We start from the raw sequence: 16,576 nt of genomic DNA, 5'->3' as shown, positions 1-16,576 counted from the left end.
CGACGTCACGCGACGCCGGGAACGCCCCCGAGTCTCCTCCGGCCGGGCCGTGCTTGCTGCTGTCCTGCCTTGTGTCCCTCCTCCCGCCGTCCCCACGTTTCCCGCCTCCCTCCCGACGTCCGTGTCCTTTCCCGCCCCCCTCGTCCTCTCCCGCCCACAAGAAGTATGGCGGCCAGGCTCAGCCATCGGGACTCCATGGGAGGGGGAGAAGCCGCGCCTCCTCCCGGGCTCCTCCAGCAGCATTGGCGGCGGCTCGGGGTGCGTGCTTGAGTTGCTGCCAGCCGAGAGCGGAGGAGGGAAGCCCGACTCGCCCAGCATGAGCCACGAGCCCTGTGGGAGGCACTAGGACCCAGGGCCGCATGAAGGACAACAGGTAACCATTATTTTTCAGGACATTCCCCCGAGCCGCAGACGGCAACACACTGGGCCTTCGTGCTGTGACTCCCCCTCCTGGGACTTCCGAGGCAGAGAGATGCAGGTAAGTGTGAATCGATTCTTTTTATGTTTGGTGCATGCGTGTATATTTGAATTTTTGGGAAGGAGTGTTGTGAATGATGTGTGTGTGTGTGCACGTGTGTAAATGTATGGGTGTGAATGAGTGTATGTGTGCGTGTGTGTCCCGTCCACCCTCCTCTCTCCTAAAACCCTCCCTGGTCCCTGATCTAAATACTGGCTAGGGAGTGTAGTAGGGAAGACTGTTGCCCTAGGCTGTTGTAGAATCCTATTTGGACCTGAAAGCAAGCGGTGTGCTTGACACTTCAAGGCACTAGTCCATAGCTGCACGCCTTCGAGCGGAATTCAGGACGGCGCCTGTCTATTGGGATAGGAATTTACATGAATAATTCTGTCTCACTGACTCCGCCTCTCATCATTCACTACACGCCTGCTTACAAGCTGCAGCGACTCAGCCTCTCATCATTCACTACACGCCTGCTTACAAGCTGCAGCGACTCAGCCTCTCATCATTCATACACACCTGCTTACATGCTGCAGCGACTCAGCCTCTCATCATTCACTACACACAACGCACAACTTGCACTACGCTCAGCGGTGCGTGTTTGCTGCTTTAATGAAGTTAGTAACGTATGATTTGTGTTGTGCGCACAACTGTTTATTTCACACATCGCTCCCCGCGCTAAAGTGATGCTGGTTTCTTAGCGACACTTTTTTTGTTCTTTGGTTTAGAATAATGCCAGCGGTGTAACTCCCACGCACGTTTATCGATTTTATCATGATATTTGACATTTCTTTCCTCTGAATTGTTAATTGTGTTGTGTACTTTCTGTGCTGCTGTATGCGGACGTTTGGCCGGACAAACAGCACACCTGCCGTGTCTGTGTTGTCCTTATGCCTCTTGTGCGGCACGCGCTGATGCCCTTGCAACTTTGAGAGAGCGTCTCTGGCACTTAACAGTAGGAAACGGGAAGTATGGTACAGGACGTGGCGTTGTGGCCCGAGCTATCGCCGCGAGAGCCAGGATCGAATTAGAGGGGGAGGGGGAGGGGGAGGGGTGACCTTGTGTTATGTAACTTATGCTCTCCGATACCTGCGGGTCGAGCTCGCGCTATGTGCCTTCTCTGCTGCATGCCATCGCTGAACACTCGTTGCCCTCTCTGCCATTTCTGTTCACAAACTGCCCCCGTTCATACACTGCCTCTCTTCTGGGCCCCATCTGAAGACTTAATGCTGTCTCCACTCGCAACCACTTCTGCTCACACACTGCCCTCACAGCTCCCTGTCCCTTCTCCTCACACACTACCCCTTCTCCTGTGCTCCTTTTTGTCTCTGATCAATCACTGCCCTCGCAGCTTCTTGACCCTTTAGTTCACACACTGCCCTGCCCCTCGCTTCCTTAGCTCCAGGCTATATTTCAAAAACATTAAAACCAGCATGGCATTTAGATGTGGGAAAAGTATTTTCCATTCATAAATATCACACCATTATTAAGCTAGGGTGACAGATTTTCCAATGTTGTGAATATTAGTTATAGCCTAGGTTTGGATAATTTTAGCATGATCTACCTACCCCCCACAAATAGACGAATACTTGCAAACATGTAGGCTTGTATATTTTTAGATTTCTTCAGCATGTGGGCTTGCACACAGTGCATTAACACTGGGTTGCTCTAGTGAGAGATACAGGTGACTTTCTTGGGTGAATGGAAGACGCTTGTCTCTAACAGAGGCGTAGGTGAAGCGCTTTTCCCTGGGGAACCATATTCTTTCTATGGAAAAAGAACAATTGTTACATTTACAATTTCACATGATATTCTCTTGTTTTCCACCTCCTGGAAAGTCTGCACGAGTGAGTTGTGCAGGTTTGAGCTTTAAAGAAATCTATGATGGATTTTATGGAGCGATTTACGGAATTTGTGGTGGGAGAAATAATCCACTAATTTGCCATATGGGTGAAAGCTGACCATTTTTCAAATCACTGACATGCAAAGCAAAATTACGGTTTAAAAAATGCATAAATTGACTGCAAGTAAACCTTGAGAAGCAGGCAGAATTCAGGTGTTTTGGGCAGCTCATGTATTTTATTGTGGGTCTTCCTGGCAGCAGGATCATGGAGACTCACGCAAACAGCACATCTTTTACAAACTGCCCACAGAATAGGCACTTGTTTGCAGTCTCAGACCTTAATTTGTACCTATGGCAGGCATACAAATATCAGCACGGTGTGATCCGGAAAAAATGTCTGGCCTTAACCACTTTTCCTATTCTTTGTATAGTGTCAATAAATATTGCTGTGCTCCTGCCCTTGCTGTTCATGCTTTGCCTGTTACTGAAGCTCGTTGAAACATTTTCAGTATACTAAAGTCAAATGCCTGATGGGAATGAAATAATGTACTCCAGTGAAACTGATGGACAAGGTTTTAATTTAGTATTACATGTGGCTCAAGCAGTAACCAAATCTGCCGAGCTAGGCCCTGAATTCTGTCTTCAAGCCACTTCTGTCTCTGCCTCTGAAAGCTGCAGCATGGAGATGCATCCCTGACCTCTGCCTTACTTCCTGCCAAGCGAGCGGTGCCCGGCTCAGCCTGGTCTGCCTGCCAAAAACAGTATTTTACCTTCAAGTTATCAGCGTAGCCAGCTCAGCTCCTCAAACACATTCCAGTCTAGTGATTTAGGTAAACATATCCCCGACTACAGAGCAAAGAGCAAGTCTTCCTGTCTCCGTGCAAGTAATTTACGGTTCCCGTTACCAGAGTAGGCCCATGGCCCCGCACGTAGACACGCAGACACCTATGCACGCACTGACATTCAGTATAGAATAGCCTCTGCCCAAGAGACCTTTTACTCTAGAATAAACATCCTCTAAATACTAGATATCAGATATGTTATAAGGACAGGTCGATCTGACATGCCAGACTTCTGTCTCCTCTACTAGTGCTAAAAGTCAGACCCTTAGCTTCCTCCAGATGCACGTCAATCACACGTCATATTAGCTGCGCGCGCATTCAGGTCACAGGTTTCAGCTGACTCTGCAAGAATTCTTTATGCATCCACCCACTTATGACACTTTTCTGTGACGTTTCTAGTATACGCCTTCGAGCACACCCCTGTTCACGCCTTTTTGCTACGCACATGTGTTCTTACCATATACATTTCACTTGTCACGCCTACTGTATTCACTGCTACTGTGTCATTTTACTATATATGTCATGTACTGTTAATAAATCGTTGACATCTTTCCTGCCATCATTGCATACCCGAACCCTTGTATTGATGGAATAGATTTCCATGACTCGAGTCATCCTTTATGATTAAAGCCCGTATGACTCTGATGCCACGGACTCTGCCTCTCATTTGATTGAGCTATTTCTTTACTTGACCGAAATTATCTGGCAAACTCGTATACGGTAAAATATTTACCACAGTGTGTGTGGCCCTGGGTATGTGTGGCTCTGTGTGTGTGTGTGTGTGTGTGTGTGTGTGTGGCTGGCTCTGGGTGGGTGTGTGTGTGGTAGTAATTGCTGTCTGCTGAGCTCGTCAGTAGGGTACAATAGGTCTCACATTTGCGACAGATTAAGCTAATGGCAATGTAAATGACAATGCCACTAATTTATCTGTTTTCAAAACCAACACATAAACACATAAATACAAAATTTGTCATTTACAATGCCAATAGCTCTAACTTTTCCAAAGGCGAAACCATTGCATTGTAAATGCTTGTTTACCCCTTCTCCTACTTCTGGACATGCACTCTAAGATGTTTCTACAGTCCCTCTCCTTCACCCCTGCTTAGTCGGACAGCTTGCTCCCTGAAGACCATTTAAAGCACTGTTGTGGTATTGAGCCCTCCAGTTATCAGTGCATAATGAGCTCTGTGAGTGACACATCACTGCGTTGTCCTCAAACAGGAGTGCAGCATCTGTTTTCGCCCGGTCTGGGAATGCTAAAGTTCATCTTTCTTGGTATTCACCAGCATGGTTTATGTACAGACTAAACAGCTGAGGTGCAAGAAGACTGAAAAATTTTGCAATATTAAAGTTACTCATCTGAGACTTCTGTTTGAGTTCTGAATAAAGAGCGTAAATATTCAAGAGCTCTCAATACCTCCGCTCTGTTTCAGTGGTTCATGGGCGGCTATTATGTATTACACACTATGAAAGAAAAGAAAATGTGGATTCATCCTTGCCGTTCAGTCTGTCATGTATGTAATTATTGTCATAGAATGCCCATGTTTCTTGTTGCTGGCACAGTCAAGGATAGGCTATGAAATGGGGATAGTGTAAATGTGGCGTGACGCACACCAGTGAGTTATGGGGACAGGTCACAGATTCATGGCTGTGCAATTCACTAACAGTGTGCTTGCACACAACGCTCCATGCCGGTTACTTCCTAGAGCTCGGTTGTTTGTCATCCGCTCTCTACTCGATTGCTTTCCCACCTCTTCCCTGCATTCTTTAGGTCCAGATGTGAAGAGAGTGGTTCCATGATAGGCTCGCAAGCAGAATTCGGAAGGCTCCAAAAACAAATGCAAAAAGTATAAAATACAGCAACAGTTAAATATAATAAGTGAGGTGAGGGGCATACCTCTGTACCTCTCCATGAGTCAGCCAGCACTGTGTATGTACTTAAAGAGGCATCTACGGCACACGCAGGTGTGCATTGTGCGCTATGGTTCTTGGAAGTTACTGTTAAGCCCAGGGTTCCTCACTTGGATTCCGATCCGGGCCTGAGTTTCAAAATATCTGCTGAAGATAACAATTGCATTCAAAGGATTTACAGAATTAGAGGCCGACCTTTGAAACTGAGAGCGAACTAACCATCCTAGATTGACTTTGCAAACACCTGCTATAAACAAACTCCTCGAGTTAAACTCTACGTGAAGAGTTTACACAGAGACGATATTGCTCACAATTATTGACAAAGCCAATATATTTCACATAGGTGAAACCTATTGGTGTTGCCAGTGCTTGTTTTCACTGGATTCAACAGAACACCAACTCGCACTGATTTACCTACTAGGTAGGCTATTTTGAGGCAGAAACTTCAAACTTGTTACTTGACCAAATTAAGTTAAAACTATTTGGTGAACACTGTTGGCATGAATGCACATTTTAGTCTCTTCCTGTCTAGTTAGTTACCTTTTGAATGTTGAGTATTCTGCTTTTGTGTATGACTTGTATTTAGGATTACATTTACTACCAACAGTTGATTTCAATAGACTCCCATATGTAAGTGGAAAACAAACTGGATTTCTAAGCAATGTACTTCAGTTCCAATCTTTTATTAGATGAGTCTTGTACTGTCGAAGTGAAAATGGTCCCCAATTGGGTTGCTTAGGATGTGAGTTTTTCAGAGGTTTATAGGGCTGTCAGATTTCCCTGAAAAAAAAAGTGTTTTGTCGATGCCATAATCCACAAACGTTACTTGGAAGTGGGAGTAAATGTTTGGTTCCAGCGCTCACCGTTAACATGACTGTCTTTCCTCACATTGTTCTGCAGCAGCTTGAATGAAACACGTGGGGTACTGTTAATCACATACACTTCAGCATTGAGGGTGTAGAATGGACATGGTTAGCACTGCACAACAATATAGATATTCCCAGTTACTTGGTTTTAAATAAGTGACCGCAGACTTCTACTTTTCAAACACGCATTTGCAATGCAATAGCTCTCGCATTATTAAAGTTTGACCTAGTGGCATTGCTAAATAATGCAACACCAATAGTTCAAGACCTATTGCATTGCAAATGCTTCTTTTTCTCAGCAAAAAAGGCTGACTTTTTCTACCTACTCTGAGCTTGAATGTGTGAGCAGGAGGGATGCTGGGAAGAGGTCAGATGAGGGGAGGTGAGGGGACGTCTGGATAGTCTTATGTCTCCACGTAGAGCGCTCTTTGTAATAAAGCTGTTTTTTCTGAAATGTAATGCTTTGCATGAATGAAAAATTGAACTTTAGCTAACACAGAGATTTTAGGCCTCAGACTGCAGTTTGCTGTGAGGTTCCACTGCATCACGTGGGTAAACACAATAGAATAGTGGTCGGAGAAAGCGACCTTCACAAACTGTTCTGAATAAACATTGTACTAATTCAAGGTTGCACCTAGCGGATTTAATAGAATTGCACATGATGTAACAATACTTGTTCTGGCACAGGGGGCATCTGTGAGGAGCTGCATGTGGTAGTATTATGAGAGATGTTCTAAACATATTCATCTGTTACGGGGTCTCTGTGCTTAGCGCTGATTGATTTAGACTATAAGAGCCATGTTCAACTGCAGTAAATGTATGAAAGCCTTTGTTCAAAAACATATGAAAGTGTGTTCTTTTGCACATGTAACAGCTTTCCCCCACTGATCCTTGGAGTTGTATTAATGCAGAATTTCTCTCCCATTTTACACTTGATATTCTTCTGACCTGAACTTTTGAGTAATTTAATTTACTTATGAATTTTAATTGAGCTTTGCACTCTGATTATGGATTAATTGATTTTGGCAACTCCAATCAATTTCTGTATGGCAAACGTCTAAATAATATCTGTAAGGTTTAATACATCTGTCTGTCATTCTTGTAGGTCCAAATGGGTTCTAGTGGCTATCTGTGAAATTGTCAGACAGTGCTCTAGTTGAGACACAGGTTCAGTGGGAAGCACCAAAACGCGTATAGGGATTACACTGCTCCCGGGCCGTTAGTCACGCAGAGCGCGAGGGCTGTAGCACAACGTGCACCCCCTGCTGCTGCAGTAGTCACATGAGGACTGGGCTGTGCTGTTGTCTTAAAAACCTGATATTTCTGAGCCTAGAGAGAATTGAAATCTCGATTTGAGGAATTTCACCTGGAGGTATTGCATGTCATGAGTGTTATTACTGGCTTAGTGTTAATGGCTCATTATATTTATCTACTATCCAGTAGTGAGTCAGTAATAATATTGACCACTGGTGATACTGAGCTGTTCGGGACACTGAAGCACGAATACTACTGAATCATTGAAGAGGTGAGGCCTGTGCTACTCAAGAGCATTATACTGAGCCACACTGAGAGCATGAAGACACTGATAATATTGAGCCATTGATGATCATGACTCCATGATGAAACCATTGAGTCATTGTTAACAGAGCCACCTATAATAATGAAATATTGATGACATCAGTTTGCTGTTGATACTAACTTAGAGTTGATACTGAGCTGCACATGATACTGAAATATCGAAGATTGTGAGCCACTGGCCAGAGGACTCGGCTCCTGTTCCAACAATTCAAGTCTCTGCATGGAGCAGAAACTCGGTAATGTCAGACTCTTCCTGGTGGTGCAACTGTCTCCATGGTGCACCACTATCCTGTCCTGTAGTGATGGCATAAGGCCAACACTGCAAGAGCAGCGAAATGAAACACTACATCAGCCGTGTGATGTGTCTACAGGCCAGGTAATGCCCCCCTAGTCTCAGGAGAGCAGCTGCTTTTTTTACGTACTTTGGCAGTGGGATCCCCGTCTCCACATCAGTGACCGTTTGAGAAAGGGAGAGTGAGAGGAGAAAAGACAGACAGGGAGAGAAAAACAGTCAAGAGGACCAAAAACAAGAGTATGGGGAAACAGACAAAGAGAAGGAAGGATGATAGAAAAAAGAACAGATGAATAATAACAATGGACACAGAAGGCATGATGACAGAGAAAGGAGGACAATAAGAAAATATATAGAGGGGTAGGGGATAAAGAAATAAAAATTCAGAGTGCTAAGAGACGAGGAGAGTAGGAGAAAGAGCTCTGTCACAGTCCGTCTGGAACCGGCTTGGTTGGTAGTTCGGGAGTCTGGCAGCATCCAGGCCCGATGCCTCACGTGCATACTCTGTATGGAGTTAATTAAAATGCTTGTGTCCGAGGTTGGAAGCGAGGGGCTGACTGAGGACTCCAAGAATGCGGGCGAGCATGGGAGCGCTGAACGCAGGGATGACATTTGTGTACAGCACTTTAAAAGCTTCCGTAACTGGCGTGGGAGGCAGTGACGCAGACCTATGCACCCCTTGCATCTGGGCTGCAAATTATGTTCAACGAGGAGGTCCAACCACCCAAAGAGCTGGCACTATTCCCACAAGCCTTCACGAGCAAACACCTGCCCGATATTAAACAACGGCTGAACCCCCTGGCTCCGCTTGCTGGGAGAGTGAGGGCCATAGCGTGCGGGCCAAGCATGAGTCCTTGCGTGCTGCGAATGAACGACTCAACGCATCCTCGAATGTCCACCATACACTTCAATAGGACAACCTGCCCACAAAACCTTCCTCAAACACGCGTCATTGCACTCCAATAATTTTTGTGGACTTATCCCCCTCAACCCCCAACATTTACTTGCAACCTCCTCGGAGTCGTAAGCCTGTCAGCCCCCTAGCAGCAAGAGAAATCACGCGTTGCACGCATGAGCACTCGCATGCTGCACGCGCAGACTCCCCCATGCTTCAAGCGTGAGTGAGGTTTGATTGATGCGATTGTGAGGCAGCACTTCCTGTAAGTGTGAGGCAGCGCCCTGTAAAAATCTAGTCTGGAAGGAGCCAGAGAAGGAGGTAGAATTTGGCGAAGGTGCGAAAATGGCTTCCTCAAAAGTATGGTGCAATAGAAACGAGAATGGATCCTGGAAAAATCGATGGACTGGATGTCGGAAGGGGCGAGCGTGTGCTGCCTGTCGTGTTTGGTGCTGGTTTTCTAAGGCTCTCCCACACCAGCCCTCATCTCTGACCCCCCCCCCCCACCTCGCTCCCCCCCCCCACCCAACATAATGACGGCGGCAAGCGTGCGAGTGGTGCACGCGCCACAGCGCGCAATCTCTTTTCAATTATCGCGCCCGTGTCTGGGCACGATAATTAAAAACAGATTTTGGCGTGCGGGTAACAGACACCAATAGGCCATGGGCGAAGCAACGCGACCGCCCGTGGCCTATTGCGTGCTGTCTTTTTAAAGACGACCGCAAACGTCAATAACGTGGACAGAAAGGAATCGCACATGCGCGTGCGATTCCAGGGTCCGTTTTGGAACCCTCCACCAAAGGGCTCTCGCCTGCGTGAGCACTGCTGCGCTGTGCAACGCAGGGCGCAAGCTCTAAAAATGTATGACTTTTTCCTGGTAAAAACATTTTCTTACTTTTTGTGACCGATACAGATTGCTAAGTACATGATGACAAACTGAGTCCCAATGTCATTGGAGGCCCTGCAGATTGTGGCATTCAGACAAAAGAACAAGAATATTTGTTAGGGCTGTGTAGATTGACGTATTATGGTAAAGTAGTGATTTATTTAGTCGTAGACCTATATTGTTTTGACAAGGTTAAAGTGTGGCCTTTTCGAATAATATTATATTGATCCTCTATTTTTATCTCATAAGAATAGGTGAGATTAGACAATACTGAATAGTGTTTACAGATGTACTGTTCTCTCCTTAGCCATTTTAATCACCTACTGTTTTCCTCCATAGTGCAGGCAGGGCTAACCTATGAAGAAATTACGATTTTCCTTATTCTATTTTGGTAATAGTTCAAAATGTTCTTTTCAAGTCAACAGTTTTTAGAAAAAAAAATGTTTTATAGAAATACATCGTCTTTTTTTTTTTTGTATTTCTTTTAAGTCTGGAAAACTGAAAAGAAAACCCATGTTATAGATAAGATCCCAGTCCCAATATGAAAAGCCCACGTTTGGTACTTTTTATAACGTGTAACATTTCAAATGAATAAAATGTCCGATATGTATTTAGAAATTGAGTGAAGGGGTGAAAATGTAGACATCTGCACTTTGAAGATAGATAAGGTCATTACTGTTGTAGCAGTTAATTTCAGAACACGATCTTGAGGTGTGAATTATCTGGATATTTTTGCTTTTGAATAAATAAACAAGGTGGGAGGTAACCTGCTTTGAATATTGCAATTCTATACCGTTATCACTTTTTACTTTCAGTTATTAGTTTGAAAATATAATTTCTGATGAACAAGCAGACATTGCCTTGAGTCCAAGGGAGAAGTCATTCATCACTATACAGAGGACAAAATTAATGTGAGCGGTGACTTGATTTGTCTTGCACATCAGCTTGTATTTTTAGATATGGTAGTGTATACTGTGTTTTTCCCTTGCCCTTCATATTATATTTCTGAGAGCTTTACTATACATGTGTCTAAAAAGCCTTTCTTATTTTTCATTGATGAAATTAAGTTTGCAACATGCTCCTGTAGATCCGATTCTCTCCACTCTCCTGCCATCTAGTGTTAGGCATAGGCGTTTCAAGTTGTTTTCCTCCCTTTAGATCACGCCGCAAAACCCACAATGCACCAGGACAAAGACTCCATCTCAGATTATAGGTCTCGCCTGCCGATGCGCTTGCGCATTCGAGCTGGCGAGAGATAAAGGGGCTTATCCGGAGTTTAACCAAAGTGGCGATTTGATGCAGTGCATGTGCGCTTTTAGGTCAATGCGCAAGCGCAATGAATTAAAATGCGCGTGCACAGCATCAAATCGCCAGCCATCTGTTCCCCAGCTTGATGCCGCCAGCAGCTCTTCCCGCTCCGCCCCCTGCTGCGGCCGTTTCGCATTTCTCCTCCCCCCTCCCCACAGCAATGCCCTCCGTCTCAAGCTTGTTTTCACGGCTGCCAGGCCGTGAACTACATCAAAGGGTTCGGCTCCCCGCCCCCTGTTTCTGTGTGTAATCCGCCGTTTTAGTGGTTGACCACAACCAACACAACCTCTACGTAATCTCTACACATTGTGTTTATTTTATTTAATTTTTCTCCGTCTTCTTACAGGGAGCATCTCTTCCACTTAGTAATTTTGCCCTGACGGGCATGCGAAAGAATCCATCAAAAAGAATCCTTCCTTCTCACCAAACCGAAGGCGCTACTTCCTGTTTTGCTTTAAATGCCTTGATCACATGGCTGCAGCTTGCGCCAGAACAAATGCCAACTAGTGCATCGCTTTCAGAGCTGCATCACTTCCTGTGAGCACATGGCTCAGGAGAAATAACCTGCAGCATTCAAGTTGCCAAAGCGGTTCAAGGCAGAGTGCGCAGGCTCAAATACACTCGCACAACAAGCAGTGGGAAATGTGCCGTATTTACACAAGTATCTCCAGCTCGCACCACTCCAGTCCCCGCCCTTACTGTCCAACCCCCCCCCTGCCATTTCTCCATGCGCACGGGGTGGCGCCCCCTGGATTCGATTCAATCTTCTGCTATGTAGCCACAGCGAAGCTACCTGCGCGCAGAGACAAAACCGACCCCTGCTTGGGACGTTTGACTGCTAATTGGACAGTCCCTGCTACGTGTAACACATTAACACCAAACAATGCGGTCTTTGTGACATTGCGATCCTTTCAGGGGTAAATGCATCTTACCCGTAGTTTGTCTCTTTCCTGGGGGTGGAGGGGGGGGGGGGGGGGTGGGGGTGGGGGGGTTGGATCCTACCCGAAAAGTTAATGTGATTTAATGAACGTTTTTTAACCTACGCGTTTACTGTTGGAGGTATAAAAGGAGCGCACAAACACACTTTTTCAGATTGAGGCATACTATAAGAACCCTGTCTGCAGTAACCGATACCCGCAGCGTTTGCACACCCTGCAACCGTCATAGTGGATTCTTCAAATATCGGAAACAAAAAAGTAGCCTTGCCTCTCTCGGACCCGAGCGCAGCACCGGGAAGGGCTACCTTTTAAACACTTTAATCATGCATGACTAAACCAGTAATAAATTAAAACGGGCAGTGGTCGTGATTTCGTTTCTACTGGGAGTTTAAAAGGGATTAAAACGAAGAAATACCATGAATTAAAATAGCACTTATGTACTTTAATTTTTCTCAATCTATTCCAAAAGATGTTATTCTAATATAGGTTTCAAGTGTATCCAGAGCCTCAAAGAATACATTTTAAACAATTTCAGATTTGTAATAATAATAGACTACAGTGTTTGGGCAAGAGACATTTAAAATAGTACTGTCACGGACAACAATTTAGTACAGAGACCGTCACGTTTGGATTGATTGGTGAACTGCTTGTTGAAAATTACACAGCGCGTCAATGGGCGCGCCGAGGCCTCTCCTTGCTTAATTGAGCTCAGCTCCTCTACACCTACGGGATGGATTGATCACGTCCTTGTTGACTAAAGAGAATCGTATTAATTTCTCTTTAATCAAAAACAATAGTTATATGGACGTTGCGGCTGGTTTGTTTATGACCCCTCTTTTTTTTAAATTATTTAAGTATTAATTATTTTAAAAAAATTAAATCCATTGTTATTTGGAATATCAATACATCTAAGTCATGTAAATACAAAACATGTTGCATTACAAATGCTATAGGTGTCACATTTGCGAAAAGTTATAACTATTGGCATTGTAAATGACAAAGCTATTAATTTAGCTATTTTCAAAAACACATAAATAAATAAAAAATCATTTATAAGACCAATAGCTCAAACTTTCCTAATGCGAGACCTATTGCATTTCCAATGCTTGTTTTTCCTACTATCTAGCTGGAATGTTCCGTGACCTTCGAGCTCTAATTTTGTCATTTGACACCAATGACTTTAATCACCAGTAACAGCATCCTAATACTCTTATTTCAGCAACCATGCTTCCAATGTGACCAGTAGCAGATGTTTTCTCTAAGTGCTAGGTCATATGAGTATGACTCATAAGAAAGTGAGGTATGGAAACATGCCCTTGCAATTTTGCCTCAAGTTTCTGTTTGAGTCCTCAGCGAATTTGCTCTCTGCTTACTTCGGGACCACAAGGAAATCTACTTGTTCGACCTGCCAGGCCTTCGCAAATAAATAAACAAACTGCTACAGGAGAGAGTTGGTGAGCTTATAATAAATTAGTGTGTCACAGCCCTGCTGAATTGACACCAGTCTTTGGTCCAGAAGGCCCCGACTGATTTGCTCAGAAGGGAATGTAATTTTGGTTCTGAACGAGTCCAGCAGGATAGAGCTCCAAATTCTCCCGAGAGTTCTCCTGTGTAGGAGGAACAAGATTCAGGGATCCCAGGCAAGCATTCGTGCAGGACTAAGGCTACACCATAGACACCCACACCTCAACCAATATTGAAGGATCACCCTCCTGGACCTTGCTTTTCTAAAAGGAGATGCATCTTGAAATGTCAACCAAAAAGCTTTGATATTTGGCTATGGCCATTGCCTCGAAGTCCACGAATTTGTAGATGTATATTGCGCTGCTTTTCACCCTTGAGGGTATCCTGGCACAATCTAGGGGCACGGGGGAGATTAAGTGATTTTTCTCAGAATCCTGTGATGTTGAGCTAATTCAAACCTGGCTCCCAAATCTGCAGCTCTGGCTGCTGCACCAGACACTCTCCACTTGGTGCTACTTCTGCTCCAGAGAGGCTTTTAACCAAGGGCTGTCAGTTTCTACTCCAAGCAATGGTTATAATACGCTGAGGTGCCAGCCTGACAAATTTTGGTATCGGGCTGAAGTAATCCTCCCTCAGCCCGACGCTCTTCAGCGTTTACATGGCGCCTCTCGCACGCATCGCCCGACATCACAACCTCAACATAATCTCCTACACCGACGACACGCAACTGATCCTCTCCCTCACCAAGGACCTCCTCACCGTCCACCAGGGAATGAAGGCCGTCGCCGACTGGATGGAGGATAACCGCCTTAAGCTGAAGACAGACAAGACGGAGATCCTCCTCCTAGGGCCCAACCCCTCAGCTTTGGACAACTCCTGGTGGCCCGCATCGCTGGGGACACCCCCCGCACCTACCAGCCACGCACGCAACCTGGGAGTAATCCTCGAATCGAAACTTAACATGACCAAATAAGTCAACGCTGTCTCCTCCACCTGCTTCGACACCCTCCGTATGCTCCGCAAGATCTACAGATGGATCCCGACAGACACAAGGAAAACAGTCACCCAGGCCCTAGTCGGCAGCAGACTCGACTACGGAAACGCCCTCTTTGCCAGAGCCCAGACCAAACTCATTAACAGACTGCAAAGAATCCAGAATGCCTCGGCACGCCTGATCCTTGACATCCCGCGCCGCGACCACATCACCCCCCACCTGAGGAACCTGCACTGGCTCCCTGTCGACATAAGAATCTCCTTCAAGCTCCTGAGCCACGCACACAAGGCACTCCACTAGACCGGCCCAGCCTATCTTAACAGTCGACTCTCCTTCTACGTACCCAACAGGAGTCTCCGCTCCGCAGACCTCTCCCTGGCCACTGTCTCACGCATCCGTAGAACCACAGCCGGAGGCAGATCCTTCTCCCACCGTGCCGCCAAGACCTGGAACACCCTCCCCCTCAACCTACGACAAACCGAAGACTTTCTAACCTCCAGACGACGACTCAAGACCTACCCCCCCCCCCCCCACTCTCCACGCTCAGCGCCTTGAAACCCTTGCGGGTAAGTAGTGCGCTTTACAAATTATTTGATTGATTGATTGAAGTCACCTTTGAAGCTGGCCTAAGTCAACTTTCAACTCCAGCCAAAACATTGAACAACACAAACCTGTCAGGTGAGCTTCGGAGGTACCAGTAGTTAGAAAACAAACTTTATATTTAGCAAACTTCTGGGTAGATTCTGGCTTGGAACTCCACATCAGAAGGCAGGCCTCAGGCCCATCAAAAAAGGGGATACTTACATTTGAGGAGGTTCTTTCAGAGGAACACACTCGCTCTCTTACTTCGATGGTAGGACTACAATGTTGACCCTTCAGGATGGCTTGAACCTCAAGCCCTACTGAGTGAAGGCTTTGCCACCCGACAATATTACCACTTACCACACGATCACCACAGGATTTTTTTCGTACTTTTTTTTCCGGGGAGACATAACCTGAAATTGAAAGGCCTGTGCTGCGTCTTCCAAAGCCCGAGCATGACTAAGTGCCTAACAGCTAATTTCAGAGCTGGTTAAGGTCAGAGTGGTCCTATCCAGACATAGAATGTGAATGAGAGGCAATATCAATTATTAACAAGTTGATCAATGTAACATGCACTGAATGGACAAGCAATCTCTAGTCGTTAATCTTTGTGTATCTTTATTTCAAATGCGCCTGGTATGTATTTTGTTGGAGACAGCCAACGCGTTTCGCCCGAGCATAGGCTTCTTCAGGGCACAAGTTGAAAAGTAATGCATCTTTGAAAGGTAATGGACATCATGAGCCGAAGTCGGCGATATTTATCCGTGTATAGTCGTAAGGTACTAATAGGAGAAGCCTTGAAGCTGAACGACTGCCTGTAGGTCGAATATAAGTAGGTCCAGTTGTTTCAGCTAAGCAGCCAGTGAAGCTTCAATTGAAGCGAGAATTTGAGTTTAAATTTCAGCGATGAGTAGTTCCAAACGTGTCCAGACAGCGTCTTAAGCTTGGCGAGATGAGACTCGAATTATGGTGCCCCCTACTTTATCCCGCCCGGCTGCATTGTACCAGGGAGTCTACTTCTGGGTAGCGGATGACTAGACCGTGGAACAGAAAGTCGCTGAAAAGGACTATCCAGAGTTTATAAAAGGTACAAGCCGGTTATGTAGGACTATCTTGATCAGGTTTCATACACCTTAAGTCAGAGCCCTGAAAAAGTCCTTGTTGGACGAAATGCGTTGGCTACTGTGTCTATCATTCACTGACGTACTTTTTATGAGAAGAAAATAAATAAAGACTAAACAAAGAAACTCTTAGTAAGCAATCATTCGATGCTGGGTGCCAATGCACCATGAATGTTGTTGTTGTGAACAGAATGAAAATTCATGCTGAACCTTAAATACACTTTACTTGACACAACCACTATTTTTGAGTGCTGAACCTTCGATAATAAATTTGTTTTGGAAGCTGGTTTTCAATTTGAAGTAGAGAGGGGCTGTAGTTCAGGTTTGTTGCACCATTAGAAATATTTATACTCTGCCCAATATTCTTGTTGGCAAGTGTGGTCTTTTTATTGCTTCATTTCTCTTTATCTTAACCAGAGGAGTGTATGCATGTTCTGCACAATACTCTTGAACCAACTATGTGCAAGGTTCGCTATGCATCAAAATTGAAGTGTTTTGTCCATTCCTTCATAAAAAAAAACAATAGAACCCTTGAAAGCGTGGATTCAGGACATAATATGCTAATTGTTACAGCTTCATGAGGCGGGGTTGGAATACAC

The 16,576-nt window shown here is 45.2% G+C and overlaps 1 protein-coding gene across 1 annotated transcript in view; it reads left to right on the top strand.

Moving 5' to 3' along the window:
- Positions 1-16,576, top strand: part of EPC2 (enhancer of polycomb 2) — a 273,887-nt gene that overhangs the window by 157,453 nt on the left and 99,858 nt on the right. The window lies entirely within an intron of this gene.

Source organism: Lissotriton helveticus, chromosome 3_1 (genome assembly GCF_964261635.1).
Source record: "Lissotriton helveticus chromosome 3_1, aLisHel1.1, whole genome shotgun sequence".
NCBI classification, from domain to species: Eukaryota; Metazoa; Chordata; class Amphibia; order Caudata; family Salamandridae; genus Lissotriton; species Lissotriton helveticus.
Note: the sequence above shows the minus strand (reverse complement) of the source record. Positions and strands in the feature narration are given on the sequence as shown.